The sequence below is a fragment of the Ambystoma mexicanum genome, chromosome 12 (assembly GCF_040938575.1).
Source record: "Ambystoma mexicanum isolate Mex_15411 chromosome 12, UKY_AmexF1_1, whole genome shotgun sequence".
NCBI lineage: Eukaryota > Metazoa > Chordata > Amphibia > Caudata > Ambystomatidae > Ambystoma > Ambystoma mexicanum.
The window spans coordinates 608,688,308-608,709,824 of NC_090936.1; positions in this window are offsets into that span (position 1 = coordinate 608,688,308).

Sequence of the window (21,517 nt, forward strand, 5' to 3'; positions counted from 1 at the left end):
TACCAAGGGGGAATGAGTCCACCCTCTGAAAATAGTGGGTGGAGAGAGTCCACCCGCGTGTACGCTCGACTTGAGCACTGGTAAGATCTGATTCGGTCTCCACTTTCTTAAAACTAGCCTGCATTGCACTTTTGCTGAATAAAGCTCTTGATATTGCTGTGGGATTATGGCCCATTTCATACCTGCTGTTAATCGTGAAACTGCTGCAGCATACTGTAAAAACGCAGCTGCAGAAGGCTTTGCCGTTCAATGACCGGCTGGACACATTCAGGCTAGGGTCGGACCTCGGGGAGGAACAGAGTCAGTGGTGGCCTCTATCTTAGATGCCCCCAGACTTGGCTCTGACAGGAATGGTCAGTAGATTTGATTTTGCTGATCCCATCACCTGCATTGGATAATGTAGACCATGCGAGCCAGGGACGTCATTTCACCAAAATGTCAGGGCTAGCAGAAGTGACATCACATGACAATTGACCTTTGACGACATCACAGGAAGTGATGTAATTTGACCCAACACCAAGTGGCATCACAGGAAGTGATGGCAGACAACCTTTCACCCCTTGACAAAACAGGAAGTGGCATCACATTGCATTGTTCATCAGTACACTAAGAAAAATATAGTTATGATATCACTGTAACATGATATACATTTCATACAAGAATGTATATCTTATATACATGCCAGTCCGATAGCATAGCGAATAGGAGTGCTCACTTTGACATCTGTGCAGAGCCTGCTAATGCAGGTTCGAATCCCGGCAGGGCCAAACTCAGCCTTTCATCCTTCCAAGGTCGATAAATGAGCACCACACACCGTGGGTAATAAGCAGCGCTCAGATACCCGAGCGCTCAGATACCCGAGGGTTCGTAGCGCTATATAAATGCTAAATTATTATTATTACTATTATTATTATTATTATTATTATTATTATTATTATTATTATTAATGGATCACCATATGTAGCGTTAATATCAGTGTGCATCGGCCCATATTACCAAATTACTGACAATGTAAGCAGACATCCAACACAACAACCTGGACTATTGTACATCACTCGGGCTAAACTGTAAACAGAGAGAGCATCTCAAAGAGGCCTAAACCCCAAAGTGCAGACATCCAGTGCCTGCCAAGTGTCTGGCCACAGACTGGAAAGAGCAACTGACCAATGCAAGTCCAACCAGAAAACTGATGGTGTGAAGGTTGCCCAGACGCGTGCCAGTGGTTATGAATGATTCAAAACCTTCCAGAATTCACCTTTCTGTGTTGCTTATTTTGTAAGCACCCCACAGTTTTTTTAGAAGGGAGATAGAGGGGAAGGATGTGTTGCAGATCACAGCAATTGCAGGTTTTATTTTATTTTAAAATGTAAACAACCGCAGCAGCTCCATGACATGACCCCTAGAAAAGGCCTATGTTATGATTTTCTTTGGTCCTTTATATCTTGCTTAATGCCAGCCTCCTCCAGCTTTGACGCACTGGAACTAATCCTAGTACTTGAATTGTGCAAGTGAAAGTTGCTCAACTGCCCTATGTTCAAGTGCCCTGGCGGCAGTAAATCATAACACACGCCACTCAAGCTGACATCAGTAGATGCTAACTTTAAGTGTACACCTCTTCTCGAGGGGTGCTGTTGCGGACACGTAAAATGACCGCCTGACACCCGAGCTCCTCTCTGGGGAAAAATCCTATTGAAGAAATATCCTATCCCGAGGCCACCCACGTCGGCTGTACTGAGGCACGAATCCTCGCTGTGTGCCAGCATTGTACATCTGCTTGGCAGTCCGGAGGCTCGGGGCGAGGCCACCGAACAAGACCCTGTTTTCCATCACGCAGAGACGAAAGGAAGCAATGGGAGGACAAACACCATATCCTGTGCGGGTGAACCACATGCGGGGCAGTGGCGGTTGGAAGCGGCACTTGCCACTTATATTGGCGATGAAGGTACGTTCCCGTTTGCCTGGCTGGGACGCCGGACCCTCCCGCGACACCTGCGCCTGACCGCCGGCGTGGCTGGCCTTCCGGCGGTGGAGCCGGGCACGGTACAGCCCATCTTACTGAGCCGTTACCCCGCCAGCCCACGAAACAGCCAAGGTGCTGCTTCGCCTCCAGCTTAGTCCTTGGTAACCGGACCCACCCCTCCTATTAACGGTCTGGCGGGAGCCGTGCAGTAGTTGAGACACCCGGCCGGCGTGTCAACTAGCTGGGAACGCGGCTGGGCTGCGGAGGGGCTGTCCCGCTCCCATACGAAGTGGCGTGAGACCGCCAGTCAAGGAATCCGCGCTGGGAACGGGCAGAAATATAACAAGACAGGCTCACACTGCCGTCCAGTCCCTCTGATCAGGGTACTCCCTTGGTTCCGACCTCCTCATACCGAAGGCTGGGGCTGCAACACGGGGCACGATATATTGCTGGTGAAGAAGCTGCTGATCAAACACCCAGGATTTGCCGTGCTAAAGCTAGACACTCCACTGCTTGAGAGTAGTACAGCTGAATACAGCCTAACCATTACTGAATGGCACATAGTGTTGAGACCAGAGTTTGCTGTCTAAGTTGCCCCATGTAGGGATATATGTATCACGCCCATAGATAATCCACAATACTGGTACACAAATCCAATCTACCACTCTCCGCACTGGACATCTGCCACCCTGATTCTGTTGGCTCTGGCCCGAACCACCTTGGGAGAGGTCGAGGAGGTAACCACAAGCGAGAGAAAACAACCCGGGCTGTGCAGGACTGTAGATGTGAGCTGTGGATGGGGGATTTTCCAGAAACTCATCAGACCACCTGCCTGTGACATTTGACCAACACATGGTCCTGTATGACCCTCCTAGGATTGACCCAGACAAACCCTTGGGAATACGCACCTACCCCCGGCTGGAAGTCGCACGTATCCACACTGCCAGCCGCGGCTGGTACCCCGCACATTTCCTCTGTTGCCTCTGGGTTCCGACCTGCGAGGAGACTGCTGGCCAGCCTGCCATAGCGGTCTCTTACCTAGATTGCTCACCGCATTATCCAGAGCTATAGATGAAATTGTGATAACACGTGGGAGATCACAGTCCATCCTGCCAATAGCTGTGCCATATGATACACAGGCCCCGCCAGCCACACAGGTGGTACCTGCCATTTGCAATGGAGTTACTTTGCACCCCTAAAGCGAACATCTGAAACTCTGTTGGAGCAGAGGCCACCCTGAAGTGGCCATGCGCCGGTCCACAGCACAGATGACTCAGGGACTGCATCTACGGTAGCGGCTGAGTGCGTCACTGAAGATTGTACCCTCCACTCTCGTTCACATATAAATTGCATACTCGTGCATGGTCCAGATACTGATAAAAAAAACCTGAAGCATTGATCGGGCCGATTAGGCTATGCGGGCAGCCACAGGTTGCCCTTAATGTATCATCAGGCGATGCCAAGGAGTGCTAGTGCCAAGAAGAAGAAGACAGGCACGATGGACTCATACACAAACTCACAGACCCCGACCAGTACGCCGGGCCCAGTGACCGCAACCTACATGGCGTCCCCGGAGGATGCCAAATTTAATAATCTCCTCACTACAGTACAAAATGGCTTCCTTGCGGTAAACGTCAAGTTAGATGATATTGTTTCCACCATTGGTTCACTCAAATCCCGAGTGGACAAGGAAAGTGCGAGAATCACGGAAGCGGAAAATAGAATTGGGACCAACGAGGATGCAATAGGTCAAAAAACCCGTGATATATCCCTGATGAAAGGCGAAATGACTAGACTATGCACTAAATGCGACGATTTAGAATCCAGATCACGCCGCAACAACATCCGTATAGTGGGACTCGCCAAATCCTTCTGTATGGGCCCCATGGAACCTCATATCGAAACATTACTTATATCCCTCTTTGGTGAGAACTCCTTTTCAGAACACTTCTTGGTGGAGAGGGCACACCGCACCCTGGCCCCGGTGCCCAAACTAGGAGCCCCTTCCCCGCACTGTCATTGCCAAACTATTCAATTACAGAGACAGGGATGCAGCACTCAGCCTAGCAAGGGAGATGGGCCCACTATGACACGGAAGCGACAATATTCATATATATCCCGACTTCGCTGCAGGGGTGCAGACACAAAGAAGATCATATAATCCGGTAAAGAGACAACTCAGACTGAGAAAGGTCCCATACGCCTTACTGTTCCCTGCAAAACTACGAATGCAACACAGTGGCCGTTTGCATTTCTTTGAGCACCCATGAGCGGCAATGAACTTCATAGAAGCATCCATTCCTCTGCCACCGTGGAGGGATGACCCTGATCAGAATGACCTTCAGCAACCGAACGATGACATGAGAGACCCCAATGATTGAAAGACAGCACAGCAATATCCTTTTGCAAGTTTAATGTTTAATTGTGGGTGGACAGGTGGCACCATCCAAATATACGTTATGAACCCAGATGAGACGCGCTTGGCTACAGGGGCCGTGGTAACAACGCACGCTCCCACGGGAAGTTCCACAGGTTAATGGAAATGGCTCATCATCAGGTTGGGGTTGATGGGGTGGATGGGGGTCGGGAAAATGAACACAAAAATGTTATGAGTAATTGGAGTTGGGGAGATAGGGGTGGGGCACGGGGTGAAGTTCCCCTCGGCACCTGCCCGATTTCTGTTGAGAATGTTAAATGTTTAAAATCAGAGAGTATTATTGCATCAAACACAGCGGAAGCAGCATTTTTTTCTCATTGTTCAGGACACAGATCTGCGCTCAAGGAGGACTATGGCACAGGGTAGTAAAGGAATAATTGTTAAACTCCTTTCCTAGAACGTCCGGGGTCTCAACAACCCAATCAAGGCCTGCAAAAACGCAGCGTATGTCACTAGACATAACCCCCAGATTATATTGCTGCTGGAGAAACATGCACTTGGTCAGGTCTGTACTGGTTTTCTCCCAAGACAGGGAACGTTAAGGTAATACACTGAGTACTCCACTCAGGCCAGGGGGGTGCTCACATTAATTCACCTGAAATTGGGATTCCGACTCCGAGATACCAAAATAGACCCCCACGGTAGATATGTGCTGGTTTGGGAGGAGATGGCGGAACAACAAGTTGTGATTGTTAACACCTATGGTCCCAATATCGATGACCCTGAATTCTACAGTATTATACACAATATGTTAACCATAACTGATGACCCAGCAGTAATATGGGGGGAGGACTTCAACACGATTCTCAATATGGATCAGGACCGGTCCTCAACTATTCCCCGATCCCCTACTAAAGCTGCACAACTATACAGCAGATAATGCAACAAATGTCCATAGTGGATGCATGGCAGGAAACACATCCCCAGGAAAAGCGGTTCACATACTATTCATCGGTACACGATTCTGAGTCACATATAGACTACTGGCTCATTAGCTCGACCCTCTCCGATACGGTATCGAAATGCAAGATGTTACACCGCGCGCTTTCAGACCACTCCCCAATATTAATCACCCTAACTATATGCAACTCTACACCGCAGCCTAAAAGGTGGAGGATGCCCCCCGCCATGCTAAGGGACCCCCACGTATGCGAATCCCTTCAAACTGAAATAGAGGAATTTTTCCAACTGAAGGAGGGATCGGTGGATGGACATGCTACGCTATGGGAAGCATTTAAGGTATGCATGCAAGGGGCCATCATGGCCAAGTCCACTGGGCTGTTGAGATCTGTCAGGAGAGAGTTAGACTTAGCGGAAGCAAAACTTAAATTATTGGAAGTCGAATACAGCACCACACACAGCAAAGAATCCCTCGCAGATATGCATATAGCACTGGGCAAATTCAATAGATTAGCTGATCGGGAAATCCAGTACATGGCCGCCCCAGTTCGTGCCCGAAGATATGGGGAAAGCAACAAGGACGGGAAATTCCTGGCACAGACGCTCAAAGCTGAAAACCAACATTGCCCCATTACCAGTATACGGACATCCCACAGGACTGTGGTAAATCGAGATCAAGACATTAATGACACATTTGCTGAATTCTACAAAACCCTATATTCCAACCATGACAGTAAGTCAAAGGAAGAGATAACCAATTATCTGCACACATTAGATCTCCCAACACTCACTCCAGAAACAAGAATAATACTGGACACTCCCATTGCAGTGGAAGAAAGTAATGAGGCATTCAAAGCTTTAACTTCAGGCAGGGCCCCGGGATCAGACGGTCTAGGACCCAAATTATACAAGGAATTCCAAGATAAACTAGCCCCTCTTCTACTAAAAGTCTGGGAAGAAGCCATGGAGTGGGGAACACTACCCGAGTCTATGCGCGAGGCAGTAAAAACGGTGCTCCTTAAACCCTACCGGCGCAGCATATGGGCTCATATAGACCACTATCGCTCATTAATACAGACGCAAAGATTTTTGCAAAGAGTCTCGCAACTAGATTGCTGCCCTACATGCCCATATTACTACACCCTGACCAAGCCGGCTTCATACCAACCAGATGTACAGCCTTAAATCTGCGGCGACTCTTCAGAGTCATGGCACAATTAAACCCGAAAGCAAACGCGGCCATTGGGGCGCTGTTTGCCGAAAAGGCCTTTGACTCTGTCTCCTGGACTTACCTGTTCTTGGTCCTCGAGAGATTCGGTTTAGGCCAATATTTTGTTAAATGTGTCAGCTTACTTTATACGAATCCAAGTGCGAGAGTGCTAACCAATAGTAATATGTCACCTTCCTTTTTACTGAACAGTGGCACCAGGCAGGGGTGCCTTTTCTCCCCCATTCTATTTGCTTTAACAATAGAACCCATGGCTGAATTTGTGTGGCAAAACCACGCACACAGGGGTCTTCGAATGACTGGAAGACCGCAAATAATATCCCTCTATGCAGACGATACGCTATTATACATCCGTGATCCGGCAGAAAACCTGGGTCCCATCATGGCGGATATAGAAGTGTTCTCCAATTACTCAGGACACAAAATTAATGTCTCAAAATCCGAACTGTTCCCGCTAAACCCCAACACCAAAGACGTGTCCGGCATAAATGGGTTTAAATGGTACCCCGTGCATGTCTGCTACGTGGGAATAATGATATCTAAGGATAAAAACACATTGTATACTGAAAACTATGGGGAATTACTACAATCTCTCTCCATCAAGCTCCAACTATGGACTAAATTACCTATCTCGTTATACGGTTGAAATTGCCCTTCTTAAGATGATAGTTCTCCCCCAAAGTATTGTATTACTTTTGCAATATCCTGATTTGGCCGGGTAGAGCCTTCTTCGTAAAACTTAAGACATTAGCAACCTCTTTTGTATGGGGTGGCAAAACAGCCAGTCTGGAGTGGGCCAAAATTACGCAGCCATTTTCGAAGGGTGGGATTTCAGCACCGGACTTTGAGCTATACTATTTAGCATCACAGGCACAGTTCGCAAGGCACTGGTTCGACCCAGACGATACAGCAGCACACATCCCCCTGGAAAAATATGCCGCCTCCCCGACGGACTTACGTTGCGTCATGTTCGACCCCAAGCGCAAGGATTCCTGCGAATATTACCCTGTGAGCACTACCACACATGCTTGGTTTAGGATATATAAAACAATTGGTCTCACAACCCCATATGATCCAGAGATACCGCTATGTAACTTTCCTGGCATATCACCTACATTTTACAAAGCAATACAAAGGGCATGGGATCCAAACAAATGTTTTAAAATGCGTGATATGTTCCCGGAAGGCAAGTTCTGCGAACTAGGGGATTTTGTTGAGGCAGTGGGTGGGGGACATCTCAAGCGTTTCCAGTTCTATCGAATGAAAACCCCCTTTGCCGCCAAATGGCCCACATTTCTAACGGAGCCCCCTATTCACAAATGTGTCAGTGCTATGACGGCAATGGATGGTCATGGGAAAGGAATCTCCCTACTGTACAACTTGGTCCAGACACATTCCAAATCATGAAATAGCATCAAAGAGGTTTGGGAACAGGACCTGGGAGTAGAACTGGGCGAAACTAGCTGGCTGCGCTGTTGACAACTCACTAAAAATGTTTCCATGAACTTGAGTCTGAGACTAATCCAATTTAAGGTGCTCAACCAACTCCACTACACACCCACCAAGCTAGCTAAGTTTGTAGATGGCTACACAGGTAAATGTTCCAAATGTGACACCCTTAGGGCAGATGCATATCATATGTACTGGGCATGCCCCTCTGTAACCCAATTCTGGGGGGAAGTGGCGGAAATCCTAGAAGATATCACCGGGATCCCGGCCACACTTTCTCCATTGAAATATCTTTTTGGAGATATCGGCAAGGTGGCCGAGACCACCAGGCGGCTGCTTAATATTGCATGTGTTGTAGCAAAGCGAAACATTCTGAAATGCTGGAAATCCACAGAAACATCTAAAAGGGAAAACTTTCTGAAAGACCTGTCAATGATAAATGAATGTGAGGAGAAATTTGTTGTAACTGTGCCGTCGACTTGTCGACCCAAGGTCATATGGACTCTCTTCCATCTTTACCTGTGTAATATGCTCCCTGAGGAAGATAATACTGCACTGTCGCCATCCTAATTGATTTTGAATTGTGTAATGTAACAATACATAGATGAGTACTAATTGCCATGCTACTTTGCCAACTGCTCTAAGCTCTGTGTTCAATGTAACTCTCTTTGAAAAATAAAAGTTACAAAAAAAAAGTGTGTGCCTCTTCTCACCACACCAATGCACGTCTCATTCAAACATCCTCTGTGCGAAATCTATTGATGTATCTCCATGGAAATTACAAGACTCCTCTTTGCTCGATAAATATCAAAAACCCTTTCTGATCAGAGAACATTGTAGTTTCTACTGTCTTTGTGTCCATCTATTTCCTTGCAAACCTCCATGACTCCTTTTTGCTCTGTTTAGCTATCTAACAAGCACTTTCACTTTAATAAATGATGACATAATTGGCAAATGTCTTTGGTAAACCAGATTTAAATTGTATATTTACATCAGTTGGTTTGTTTATGTGCCAATGATAACTTTCCAACTGTAGCCTATTTCTGTTGTCTTTGCACTATGGATTTTTATTACATGTCTGTTTCTTCTCATAGTTTTCGTAGACATGCCATTTTAAAATAAAACATCAGTGCATTTTTTATCCAAATTACTAAATATCTTTTTCTGCCACATTTCATTTTCTATTTCTTCAATCTTCAGTAATTATGCCATCAATTCAACCATACCTTTAAGAGCCTAAGTATACCGAAAAGGAAATGTGTGAGAGAGAAAGTTGCTGAAACTATGGTGAATCGAGTGAAAGAGACAACGATCACTCGCAGCATCCTGATCCTCGTTGCATGGAAGACGTTTACACTTTGTGCACATGCTATCGCTCTGAGGTAATGCCACCTTAGGTAGAGAACAGTTGTTGCCGAGAATACTCTGGCTGCTTGACCTACATAGCCAAAGAAGAACCGCCACAACAATGCATAACCCAGCTTCAAGAATTCATGGCAACCTGCCTCCCAAGATCTGTGTTGAGAATGCTGACGGTGCACAGATGCACAGACATATACCAACTGTTCACCCTCAAGCTCGTAGTAATAAGTAAGTATTGTGTCTATCCAACTTTTTATCACACCCTTATTTCAAAAAATTGTACTGTCAATACTTTTACTCACAAAGCATGATTTAAAATTCCTGCCTTATTTTTTCCAAGGTAGGGCAAACAAGATAAATGTAATTATTCAATTCATTCAACAAACCTATTTCTTTATCTTTTACACAGATGGTACAGGCTTGTGACCTATCGAGTGCTTAATTTGTGGATTATGGAACGCTGGGATTCCGTGTTTGACGCTACATACCTACCTGTGTTGTTTGGGCCACCCGTGAACAATTTCCCAGAGCCTCCTGACAATACTCTAGATTTTTACAGACAGTACCACTACCAGCTCAGTATAATTTGTGGTTGTTATACCTTATTTTTTTAATGCAGATTTGACAAACAAATGTAACTTTCAATAAAAAAATAAATTTCTCTAATAATTTTGACCTGTTAAACTATTTCAAATTAATGTATTTCATTTCAAGTTTTCAGTTTTCCTAACAAATATCAAATGTAGAGGAGGAGCTAAGTACCCCCCACCTCAACCACTTTGCCCAGAAAGCCTATATGTTGGAAACCAGAGTATGTGGCCTATACAGAACAACTAAAACGACAGAGGCCAAAGGAAATCTTGGAGGCTAGGTTCCCATTGAGAATACCATACCTGCATTCAATACAGTATGATGGCTGTTTAAATGACATCACAGACGAAGCAGGACGCCTGACTGACGAAGCATAGTGGTGACGTCATGCGAGAGTCGAGCTGACGTACAATAAAGGAGATGCAGAGCCAAGAGAATGCGGATATTCCATAAGGCATCAAGAAAGTATCAAAGATAAGCAACATCTTGAGCGCAAGATGAAGAGGCTTAGGCTACAAAAAAGATGAAGATATTAAGCCAGTTCACACGTGTACAAATGCAAAGTAATGCAAGCAGACAAAGTTTTCATGAGGCTAGCTTTATAGTGAATAGATTGCGGCAAGCGCCAATGTATGGATACATAGGAATGAGTAAAGGATAGATGGTCCCATTATGAACTGTAAGCAGAGCTGAGCTAAGGACAAAAGGTCATCTTTTCCAAGTATGGCGCAGTTAGAAAACAAATGGATTACAAATGAAGTTCAGAAAGGCGAGGTTGAACGAGCCAAGAAGCCAAGGTCGTATCTGGCTGAGAAAAACAGAAATTAGTTACAATCTTGTCAAGGAATGAACCTCCTGTTCAGAAGCTTGGAGAGAACAAAGAAGATGTCATAGACTCATTGGAAAATAGTCTTTATAATACACTGAAAGCTCAAATTCGTGGTCTTCAGTCAAGTTGGGAGAAGGAGTTGGACGAGCAGGATGGTCACATCTACGCACAAGGGCAGGGCGTGCCTCTACTCCCCAGTATCTTCCAGAGCAAAAGAACATTTCCAAGGACAAGTTCAAAGGCCCTAATTGACAACCGTTTGATGATAGATGATGTTCTAATTGGTGGGAAGCAGACATTTAAGACTAACTCACCAGCACCTGGCAGTCTGGCCTGTGTGCGGCTAGCGTGGACTGAAGGATGCTGACAGGGGCTAGAAGCCAACCAATGATAGAGGAATGCATGATTAGGAGCCCTATAGTTAAGTAGCCAATAGGATGTTGTGTATTTAGCGACGTTCATAGTGACCTGTTTTTTGGGAAGGGCTTAGTTGTCCCACCCGATGTTAAGAAACCTATCACCTTTCTCACGCCCATTAGACGAGTATGGATTGTATACTTAGATATTCCCTTAGACCCTATCACTCTCCTCAGTAGGTGTTACGCTCACCTGGCTCCCACAGAGGCGTCGATCTGAACTGGACAGCTTCGGTCTCCACCAATGAGACGCGTACGGCTGAGATGACGGACTGGACTGGCCCACCTAGCTTCGTTTGCTTGGCCCATAGGAATATTCTTTTGATGGTTTGAAAAGATGAGCTATCCATCCTGCATTGAGCGCAGTGGCGCGTTGATAACCAGTTGCTTCACTGGCTCGAAGGAATTGGTGAGTTCTAGAACAATATTGACTCCGAAAAGTATGTAGTTCGTAAGAGTTCACATGTCTGACTTTCGCTCTTGTCCGATTCCTTGCAGTTTGCAGCTTGACCCCAGCGAAGAGTTCCTCGTGGTAGCTGACGAAGTTCATGTAAGGATTTGGCTTATCCTACACAGTTCAATAAAATAAGGCCAGAATGTAACCTGTGGCTTGCTCCCTTATTCAGGTGTGGAGAGAAAATATGAAGTTCGGGGAATAATGCCTCCGGCGGTAAAATTAGGTAAGTCTATTGTGGTGAGAAGAGTTCCCCTTGTTTGTCCCTTCTTCTCACCTTGTTGTCCTTTTGTTCCCCTTAGGGTCCGGGGTACGGCGAGCATGCAATGGAGACTGCGCCGACCCGTGAAGAGGAATAGTACCCCCAGCGGTAATCAGGTAAATCTATGGGGGTAGTTGCTATTGCCTCTGTTTATTCCCTTGGCTCACCTCTGCTGTTCTTGTGTTCCCCTTAGGTGCCAGAGTGCTGCGGGAACGTGCAGAAGGATGCAGTGGATCGTGAGGATGCTGCGAAGGCCGGTGAGTTCAGCGCGGCGCTGCAGCAGGCGAGGCGGCGCACGTAAAATGCTTCTTTCTTCCAGCTCGAAGGCGTGGTGGATCCGGAATTCAGGTAAGGATCGAAGGTTTTGCTCTTATTCTAACCTCTTCTCCTTCTGTTCCTCCCTTTTTCTAGGAGCTGCAGACTCGAGGCGGGCGTGGCAGAAGACTGGATGCAGGCTTGCAGACACGGTGAGCGTTACACTGCTGGATGCAGAATAACGAGAAGCGTGTGCTGCTCTTCGGGCGTGGTTTAAATAGCCCCCAAAGTAGTCCCAGGTAAGTATTCCTCCCCAGCCCCATCCGAGTAAAAAATAGTCCCTAGGTAAAATAGTCCCTTCCAAGCCTCATTTGGCTTGGAGCTCTGCAGCATGGTCTGCATCAGGTAAGTTCTACTCTATGAGCCTAGACCGCACCCAAACAGCCCCTAGCAAGGGTTTTTGGGCTTTCTCAAAATAACTTGATGCCTGCTTCCGGGGTTGCTGGACCTGGTCTGGTTCCCCGGGGGTAGGCATCATGACAGCACTCCCCCCCAAGGCCCCTCCTAAAGTCGTTCTTCCCTGTGGTTTTGGTTTGTCTGGGAAATTTCGGTGGAATATTTTCACCAATCGAGGTGCATGCACGTGGTCACTAGGTACCCAAGACCTTTCCTGTGGTCCGTAACCTTTCCAGTCGATTAAATAAAAAAGTTTTGACTTCACCATCTTGGAGTCCAGGATGTTCTTAACTTCAAATTCGGGTTCCCTGTCTATAAGGATGGGGTCTGGTGGCTTGGTTAGTCTTGTCCCTGGTTGCACTGGCTTCAAAAGTGACACATGAAAGACGGGGTGAATTTGCATATTAGCAGGTAAGTCCAACTTGATGGCCACCGGGTTGGTAAGGTCCCAAATATCTAGGGTTAAAGGTCCGCGTTCCCTTGAGAGGTATGTGTGTTGTGGCCAACCATACTTGGTCCCCTATCTGGTACTGTGGAGCATCACTTCTATGCCAATCAGCATCTTTCTTATATTTCTCCTTCGCCTGTTTTAAGTGTGCAGTTGCCTCCTTAAAGGCTTGTGTAATCGTAGCGTGTAGATGGTCCACTGCAGGCATTTCTAAGTGTTGGGGTGAGTCAAGGTCTGAGGTTCGAGGGTGGTGCCCATATAGGGTATAAAAGGGGCTTTGTCCAGTTCCAGAATGTAATGAATTATTGTATGCATATTCGGCGATCCAAAGAATGTCCTTCCAATTACTCTCAGTCTGATGTAACATACATCGCAGGTATTGTTCAAGAGTCTGGTTGGTCCTTTCCGTTTGACCATCGGTCTGGGGGTGATGACTGGTCGATAATCTCACGTTGATTTGCGCCAATTGACAACATTTCTTCCAAAAATGTGAAATGAAGTAACTGCCCCGGTCGGAGACCAACACGGACGGAAATCCATGTATGCGAACAATGTTTTCGAGGAATTCTTTGGCAAGGATTGAGGCTGAAGGTAGTCCTTTTAAAGGAATAAAGTGGGCCATCTTGGAAAAAAGATCCACAATAACTAGAATGGTGTTAAACCCATTACAAGGAGGTAGATCGGTAATAAAGTCTAACGATAAGGTGTACCATGGTGTAGGCGGAATGTCTAAAGGTTGTAAGAGTCCAGCTGGTTTTTTCTTTTTACTTTTGTTTTGGGCGCAAATTCCACAAGACATCACAAATGATTTAATATCCTTTCGCCAGGTGGGCCACCAGAATTGTCTTTTAATTTTAGCTTCAGTTTTTGCAATACCTGGGTGCCCCTCCATTAGGGTATCATGATAACGGGTAATGACTAGCTCTTGTAGTTCCTTGTGTGGCAGAAATAGCCACCCTTGGTAATAAGGCAGATCATTGGTGACAGAGTAGTCCGGGCCTTTCTTTACCCAGTCCTGCAGGGCTGTAGGATCAAAGTGTTGCTGGATCTTTACCTGAATGTCCTTTAGTGTCTGTAGAGTAGTCATGCCAAGAATCCTATGTTCGGAAATTATAGGTACTGGTTCTGTGTTCACTTCTGCCTCTCCCATCCCTATTCGGGATAAGGCATCTGCTTTACCATTCTTACAACCTGGTCGATAGGTTATCACGAAATCGAACTCGGCAAAGAACAATGCCCATCGGAGTTGACGTGACGATTGGGCCTTGGCTGTTTTTAAATACTGTAAGTTCCGGTGATCGGTGATCACAGTAATGGTATGCCTGGCACTGAGAAGATAGTGCCGCCAAGCCTTGAAGGCGGATTTAATGGCTAATAACTCCTTGTCGGTAACCACATAGTTTAACTCGGGTGCGAGAACTTTCTGGACCAAACTGCTACTGGGTGAAGCTGGCCAGTTTTAGGGTCCTTTTGAGACAGGACAGCTCCCATGGCTAGACTGGATGCATCAGTTTCCACTATGTATGGAAGTTCAGGGCGCGGATGCTTTAACACAGGTGCAGACGTGAATTTCGCTTTCAGCTCTTGGAAGGCATTTTCAGCTTCTTCAGTCCACAAAAAGCGTTTATTTTTTCGCAAGAGTGCTGTGATGGGATGTATGACATGTGAAAAATCTGGGATGAATCTGCGGTAGAAATTGGCAAAGCCGAGCATGCTTTGTACTCCTTTAACTGAACTTGGTGATGGCCACTTAAGGATTGCGTCCACCTTTCGTGAGTCCATTCGGACTCCCTTTGGGGTCAGGATAAACCCAATGAATTCAACTTCTGTAGCATGAAAAACGCATTTTTCTAGTTTTGCATATAGTTTGTGCTGGCGCAATTTCTCAAGGACTGCTCGGACGTGCTTCACATGGTCAGATTCTGATGAGGAGTATACTAGAATATCATCGATATACACGACAACACAAACGTCAATGAGTTCACGAAGGACATCGTTCATGAAGTATTGGAAGGCTGCTGGTGCATTGCACAACCCGAAAGGCATCACCTGGTATTCGAATAACCCATACTTAGTGCGGAAAGCAGTCTTCCATTCGTCGCCCTCTTTTACACGTACCAGATGGTATGCCCCCCGGAGATCTAATTTAGTGTATATACAAGCGTCCTTCACTTGGTCTAGTAGTTCAGGGATGAAAGGCAATGGGTATCGGTTCTTAACAGTTATCTGGTTCAATGCGCGGTAGTCTATGCACGTTCTGAGGTCACCTTCCTTTTTGGGCACGAAGAACAAAGCTGAAGATGCAGGGGACTTGGATGGGCGAATAAAGCCATTTGCAAGGTACTGGTCTAAGTATTGTCGAAGGTGAAGGTTCTCAGGTTCTGTAAGGGCATAGATCCTGCTACAAGGGGGTTGTGCACCGGGTATGAGATCGATTTGACAATCGTACGATCTGTGAGTAGGTAAGGTGTTTGCCTGTTCCTTTTGGAAGACATCCTGGAATTCTTGGTATTCTAGAGGTAGTTGCATGACTGCTGTGGTTACTGTGGCCAGGCCTGCGTTCTGATTTTTCTTTGGGTAACAGGTTTGTGCACAATCCGGGAAGGTTATTCTCTTCTCTCGCCAATCAATACAAGGATTATGTGTTTCCAACCAAGGTATCCCCAGTATTATTTGGAACTGTGGGGCTTTGATTAGATCAAACACAATAGTCTCTCGATGCCCATCCTGACCCAATAGTGTCATCTCTGCGGTGGAATGAGTTACAGGCCCAGAGGCAATTTCAGTTCCATCGACTGTGGGGATGACATCTGAGGTGGTTTTTCGGCAGAGAGGTAGATTCATCCTGGAAGCCAATTCATAGTCCACATAGTTTCCTATGGCCCCGCTATCAATGTATGCCCTTACTGCGTGCATACACGATGGCTGCCCTGGATCTACGAGGACCATTGGTATGATGAAATGCGAGGTCTGAGTATCCTTCTTCAAGCTCGGCAAGGGGACCTCGACGCTTGTCGGGCAATTGCATTTGCCGTCTCATTTCTCTTTCCTCCTGGGTTAAGGGTCCTTTAACCCCTCCGATTTGCATGTGTTCTGAAGCATCTGCTCCTTTGGGGTTAGCGTGGGTTTTGACCAACACCCGATAGTCAAACTTGGCTCGATCAGCCTTTCTGTTCTGAAGTCTGTGATCTAACTGGACCACTAAGTCTATATATTCAGCGTAGTCTTGAGGTGGGTTCACGACTTGAGCCAAGACATCCTTGAGTTCTCCTCGAAGCCCTCGATGAAATAACGTGATTCGTTTTACCTCAGGCCATCCAGTTTCCACTATTAACCTATTAAAGGTCGCGATGTAGGATAGAAGGTCCTGGTTACCCTGTCGTAGGGACAAAAGTTCGTTATCCAGGGCCTGTCCTTGGGAGTGCCGGGCAAATAGTCTTTCCATGCTAGTTTGAAAGCCCTGAAAATCCAGAAGAATTGGGTCATCCTGAGTAACTAGTGGAATTGACCAATCAGCTGCACTGCCGCTGAGATATGACAATACAAAGGCTACCTTGGCTTGATCGTTTGGGAAGGCTCCTGGTCTGCATAAAAAGTGCAAGGGCCATTGGTTCATAAACACGGCAAACCTTTTGGGATCTCCGGCAAAGCTTTCGGGTGGGGCTAATGGAATATTTCCTGGTAGGTTTATTTGCACAGGGTTACTCGATAACACAGGAGCTGGATTTCCCCCGGAACCAGGTAGGGGTGCTTGTCCAGCCTGGCTTTGCAATAGTTGCCTAGCAAGGTCATCAGTTCACTCCTTTGACAAAATCAGTTCTCTCCTAAGAGCATTGGTTTCTTGACGGGCGGAATGCACTTCAGCCCTCAGTTCCCCTAGTAATTGGGCCAATTGGTCAGTCTCTGAGGTATCCATAACCCCGGGTGGGAATTTGTGGGTAGGCTTCGCGTTCTGTTACGCTCACCTGGCTCCCACAGAGGCGTCGATCTGAACTGGACAGCTGCGGTCTCCACCAATGTGAGAACGTCAGCAGGATCTGTTCCCTAGAGCCCTATTACAGGTGATGTAGAAAACAAACTTGTTTTAAGAACAGTTTAAAGAGGGGAGATCACACTCAACCAGAGTATTATTTTAGGGGCTTAAAGAGGATGAGTCTTGAAATATAGACTGATATATGTGTCCGCTCAAGCATGTCTGTTTGTTTTATGTGAGTATGTAAATGGTGAAAAATTAATGGAGACATTGATAGATAAGGAAATTAGAATATGTGAAAGTAAATTAAAATTGTTCATCTATGATATTGTATTGATGATGCTTAGCGGCAACATAAAGTAAAAGGAGGAAAATGTGACGTAGAAAGGATTGGAGCATGCAACGATCGGTACAAGCTCATATTATGTTATTTTTGGGAAACACATTGTTTTTATGAAATTGCAAAGTGTACAGGTGAGCACTGACTATCAAGAATGACAAATCAACATGAGGAGCATTGCTCCGTTTATACATTGCTGCAACCATACACTCAAGTTTAAATAGTGCAGTGCAGAAGGGGTAAAAGAGACCACACACAGAATGATCATGCCACGGTCATAAGAGGGATCAAAAGGAGGTTTTGTAGCAAATGACGACATAGTTGCATGATGCGTACATAGGAAAAAAGTTAGATAAGCGATTGGCGAGCTTAGAACTCTGGGTAAAAACGAACGAGGAGGAGAGAGAAGAGCCGCCTCCTATGGATAGGATATTTGATGTATGCAAAGAGGGGGGTGAAAAGCCTTCGGCTCCACCCGCGACGTAGACGGCGATAGTAAAACAGATGAAGGCCTGTGCCCACTGAGACGGGTCAAAGTAGCAATAAGGTATGAATGACCTGGTGCATGAGTCGCCTGCGTAAAGCAGCGATCAGAGAACAGACAAAGTTCCGGAAGAAAAGACGTACTTTGTAAAGATCCCAAAGCACAGGGAGAGACACGACAAAGAGAAAAGCGATAGGACAACTGTATTCTCAGGTTGAGATGAGAAATAAAGAGATAGTAGAAAACGAAGGATAAAAACTGATAGGTCAGCGCCCATTCAGGTTGAAGGAGGGATGGTGGGATCGTGCTCAAACACTCAATGACAAGAACATTTAAGGAAGGGAGACAAAGGGGAGGATATGAATGATCGATTTAAAGATACGCAGTTGTGTGATGGAAGGAAAGGCTCATTTAGTTTTGAGCCCAGAGAGTTGTCTTTAAATAGACTGTCTCTGAAGAAAAAACGAAGAGACAAGGCGTGCAAACTAAATGACAAGATAGGTTAGGCGAAGATATGGAAGTCTTTTTTGTCAGGAAAAGGGACAAAATACAGGGGGTTTTGAAAGTTTGTTTGGAAAACAAGGAAATTAGGAGATTGAGTCCAGAACTCTCTATCTCTTGAGCATCACAGATCTTTGAGGCGGCTGGATCAATCTAAAAAGGGCAACCCAATGGTCAGAGGGGGGACGACAAGCCTGCCTGCATATTTGCAGCCACAATGGAAATGGGTTTGCTTAGGGTCAGACAGTGCAACAAAACCAAGCACCGAGAATCTTACAAGGTTTTGGAGAAAACAAATGACAATTGACGTCACTATAAAGGTAGCCATGCCAGTCACTCATGCAGACACAGCAGAGCATAAGTATAGGACACTTAATGATTCTTGAAATAAAGGGGAATGTTACCTTTGACTTGGGAGATAAAACCTTTCCGTTCCTTTTAAAGAGACACCGATGTAATGCGCACACATACACGACAGGGGACATTTTGATGGGTGGGAATATTGTAAATATTTAAGACTTTATAGGAGCTGTAAGAAGAGTTCCAATTTTTGAAGAATTGCCAGTCCCGATAGGAGAAGTGTGATATGTTTGTGTTATGGGTATAGTTAAGACATTTAGCAGTATTATAGATTGAGCTTTAGTAACGGAAATGTTTAACATGATGATTCTTTGGTTATTAATAAGAGTATGGTGTTTATATATACAGTAGGAATATATTAGTTGAGCATGAGTGAGTTTATTATGGTATTTATAGGGCCTTGTGCACATTACAGTGGGATTTTTGGACCCAGTTATGAGGGGTCAGTCACGCTGCTTGCGACTAGAAATGACAGTTGTTGAGTATGCCATTAGGAGGTCTGACAGCATGGTGATAAGATGATTTTATGATGTAATGTATTGAACATTTAGGGATTTTTTTTTTATTTAGGATGATTTTTAGGGCATGTTGGTGTCTTCAAGGGCTATTGCCTATGAGGGGATTGTGTTAAAACTGACAACCAAATAGTCAGACACGGAAAAGAGAATTCTGTTACGGGTGCAGCGGAAAGTATGGACAGAAACTGAGTAGGCTCAGGGGTGTTCATATTTTCTTTACCGCGGGGTAAAGAAAAAGATATTGCTAGTGGGGGGATTCTTGTTATTAACGGTTCTTCGAGAATCAACTGGGGTAATAGACTTAGAGATGCAGGTGCCGCTGGGGCAAGGCACATGACTTAAGAAGAGGTTTTGAACTATTGACAAGTGTATGACTATCGTCTGATTTTTCAGCACAGGTTGCTGAAGTAGTGGTGCTGATTGTCGCGCTAGGAGGAATCGTGTACACCAGAAAGTAATGGTGAACAGTGACTCTGTCTATGTGACGTTGACAGTGCACGCAGAACTAGCACGTTGGAAGAGGAGGGGTGACCTCCGAGCGGAAAGCACTCAAGTACAGCACGCAGCTTTAGTGAATAGAGTCACAGGAGCGAGCATTATGACTTTTAGTAACCATTGTAGTAGGATGAAATATGTAGTGTATATTGAAAGAAGCAAAGTTTATTTTATGTTTAGTATTATAAAGTAAAAATATAAAAGTGAAGTGAATGGTATAAAAGGGAGCTTTGTTATGATTATGATTGTATGGATAAAGATGGAGATGAATGAAAGAATGGTGATGATAAATGAGTATGTTTAAAAATTGTTATGTTAACAAATATGAAGATTTAGTTAGTAGAAAGTTAGAAGAAAAAAGCGGCAAGATGAAAAGGATTGGGGAAACGTGGAAAGGTTTTTTTAAAGCCTTTTTTGGAGCATTGTGGCTATGAGATGGCACCGGTACACTGGTGATGCCTGAAGCCTTATTAAGGATGGTGATGGGATAGCAACAATGCCTTCTGCACGTCAATAGAAAAGAACCACACCGCAATGAGTGCAATGAATGGTTTGGTTTGCATAAAGTAGAACACGTTGCATTTTGTATAATAAAGTGCACCGTATGTTAAAAGATTTACTTCTGGGCACATGTCGCACACTGATAGGAGAATTGTTTTGAAAGGATAGGGAAACTTTTTAAGTATTCATGCTGATATTGTAAAAAATTGATAGATAAACCTGGTTATGTGGTTAACAGAAGTATATCCTTTTCTCAGGGTGGACTAAAGATGGATCGTATATACCCGCCCAAGCGCCACCTGTGTAGAGATATTAGAGGTTCACAAAGTCTTTATAGATAAGAATTATGTAAAATAAGTAAAGCAAATGCTTTATTTTTTTTTTCTTCTTGAAACCTTTGAATGGATAAGCTTGTTGTTCAGTATACAGCAAGGTTTCATAGGCGTGTCCCAAGCAGACAGACAGAGTTGGAAAGAGACCCGAGAGCCTGCTTAAGAAGAGAATAGCCAAATAAGAATTGATTATGAAAGAAAGGATGGGTTGCATTGTCTATCACTGGCATTGTAGGGGGATAAGGAATTGGCCAGGGGTGGACCAACATCCTATCTCACAAGGAGAGAATGACAGGGAGGCGGAGGAGGATGTCCCTCACCACTCCATCTAGATTTATATGTGATGCCCAAGCAGCAATGGAATTGTTAGGATAGGAGCTACGTGTGTTCCTTATGTGTATAACTTCAAGTATTCTTGTCATTTCAGATGAGCTCCAAAGACAGGGGTGTGGGGCAGCGCAGAACACAGAAGGAGATGCTACAACAACCGGAATTGAAGGACTTCGTTTTCCTAAACTTTTCACCAGACATTAAGTCATGAACTTTGCAAAACTTCACTAAGAAGAGGAGCGAGCTTCACTCCAAGTTGCCGTCCACTAGGGAAGGACGTGACTTCACCTGCAGCCGAGGTGCAAGACAAACGCACAGGGCTTGCCATTTGTAAAGACGTAAAGACATTCATTGAAGAATCCCCGTCACCCTCACTCCAGCGAAAGAAACTAATTGAAGCAAGCATCAGGGAACAACCTCAGCATGCGCAGACTAGATGTATGATGAGGAAGAAGGACGCAGAAGCAGTCAAGTAAAGACAAGGAGTTCATTGGACTGTGACTTGTTACGAGACACTCTTTTAGTCGACTGAAAATAAGAGAGTCAAGGGAAGTTATAGGATCGTTAGCCACAGGAGCTTGTTGACATTGGACTGAGACTTGTCTAAGTCTCGATCTCGCAGGCAAGGAGGCCAGA